Source organism: Penaeus monodon, chromosome 2, assembly GCF_015228065.2.
Source record: "Penaeus monodon isolate SGIC_2016 chromosome 2, NSTDA_Pmon_1, whole genome shotgun sequence".
NCBI lineage: Eukaryota > Metazoa > Arthropoda > Malacostraca > Decapoda > Penaeidae > Penaeus > Penaeus monodon.
In genome coordinates this window covers 60,993,079-60,995,578 of record NC_051387.1, presented here as the reverse complement: position 1 = coordinate 60,995,578, position 2,500 = coordinate 60,993,079, and positions in this window count along the sequence as shown.

Genomic DNA, 2,500 nt, shown 5'->3' with positions numbered 1-2,500 from the left:
TTATTATTATTATTATTATTATTATTATTATTATTATTATTATTATTATAATTATTATCATTATCATTATCATTATTATGATTGTTATTATTATCATTATTATTATTATCATTATTATTATTATTATTATTATTATTATTATTATTATTATTATTATTATGACTCTTATTATTATCATTACTGTTATTATTGCGTTTTTATTATTATCATTGTTGTCATAGTCACTGCTTTCCTCCTCTTTCTTCTCTCATCCTCTCTCTCCTCCTCCTCTGCCTCTCTCTCTCCTCCTCCTCCTCCTCTGTCCCTCTCTCTCCTCCTCCTCCTCCTCTGTCCCTCTCTCTCGTCCTTTGTCCCTCTCTCCCCTCCTCCTCCTCTGTCCCTCTCTCTCCTCCTTCTCCCCCTCTGTCCCCTTCTCTCCTCCTCCTTTACAGCACAATCGAGACCACGGCTTCTATGAGAGAACCTCGCTCCTGTGAAGACAAGAACGGGGCTTCCATTTTCATAAATTCGACATTCGCAGGAAATTCTATACATAGACTGCTTTAAAGGGAACGTGTCGACTTCTTTTTTATGAGCTAGTAGCATGGAACACAAGGATGGGGGAAGATGGGGAGAAGAAAGGGGGGTTGATGGGGAAGCGGAGAGGAATGGGAAGGTTTATGGGAAAAAGAAAAAGGGGAGGAGGAGGAGGAGGAAGGGGGAAGGCTGCATAGGGGGAGAGGAGGAGGAGGGGGGAAGAAAAGGGGAGAAGGGGAGAGATGAGGAACAGAGGAGGGAGGAGAGGGGACGAATAGGGTGGAGGAGGAAGGAAGACGGAGAGAGGGGAGGTGGAGGTAAAGAAAGAAAGAAAAAGAAAGAAAACACAGAAAAAGAAGGAAGAGCAATGGAAGAGAAGGAGGGAAAGAGGAGAACTAGAAGATGGGAGAAAGACACAAAGTGAGAGAGAGAGAAGACAAACATGAAGTGAGGGATTGGGAGTAAATTCAGAAAATCATATAAGATAAAAAAAAAAAGTCTCGCTCAGTTCAAAGTCCTGATTAACGTGGACCAGAAAGGAATTTCGAGATTTATCAAGCATCTCATCCTCCAAAGGCGACCGGGGAAAAGGACGAAGAGGAGGGAGAGGAAGGGGAAGGGGGAGGAGAGGAGGGAGAGGAGGAGGAAAGGCAGGGAGGAGAAGGGGGAAGGAGAGGAGGCGAAGAGAAGGTGGAAGGGAAAGGGGGGGAGTGGTGGAGGGAAGTAGGGGTAAGGACCCGCTTTCTTTTTCCTTCACTATCCCTCTCTCTATATCCTCTATATTCTCTTTCTGGTCCCTTATTTCTCGTCCTCTCCCCCTATCCCTCTTTCTCTCTATCTCTCAATCCCCCCTCTCTCTTTCCTCTACCCTTCAATCTCTCACTCTCTCTCTCTCTCTCTCTCTCTCTCTCTCTCTCTTTCTCTCGCTGACCCTCTTTACATCTCTCTCTCTTCCTCTGATTACTACTCCTTTGTCTTCGCTCTTGTTCGTTGCTTCCTCTCCTCGCGTTCTGTTTCCCCTTCCTCCTTCATCACAATAATTCTCCTCCTCCCTCTTCTTGCTGCATTCTGTAAATCATCTCAATTACTGAATTATTGCCTCGCTTCCTGTCTCCAATTTTCGTTTTCGAGCAGGGGAAGCAGGGGACCCCAGTAGCGGCCGGGGGAATCAAAACAAACGTTTGTGAGGCGAAACAAAAACGTTTGCGAGAGGTGACGTTTGTTTGAGGGGTTGCCGCCTAGTATTTCTCACAGGTGTTTCAGACAGTAGAAGGAATAATCTTAAAAATATGTGGAAAGAAAAAGGATTTGAAAGAGAGGAAGATAATAATTATATTAAACAAAAGGTGAAAGAAAATAACCCAAAAAGGCGCTGGTTTCGACAAGACTAGTTGTTATTATCTATATCTATCATTAGCTATAATCATTGTCCCTACTTTTGTTATTATTATTATTATCATTATTATTATTATTATTATTATTATTATTATTATTATTATTATTATTTTTATTATTATTATATATTTATTATTATTATTATTATTATTATTATTATTATTATTATTATTATTATTATATTATTATTATTATCTGACATCAACTTATCTATACTTTATTATCATATTATAATTTAAATATTATGTTACACATAACATCGTCAAACTACTACTACTTCTATTAACTAATAATAATAATGATAATAATAATAATGATAATAATAATAATGATAATAATGATAGTAAAGATGATGATAATAATATTAATGATAATGATAATAATAATAATAATAATAATAATAATAATAATATCAATAATAATGATAATAATAATAATAATTTAATTCTTTATTCACACAAAGTAAAATACATTTCAAACCTCCATTTAAAACGAATAGATACAAACAAAATACATTAAAATAGAAAAATAATGAAACACACAAGTGGCCTCCTCCAGGGTAATGCTCTGTTCTCTTCAGTGTTTAGAT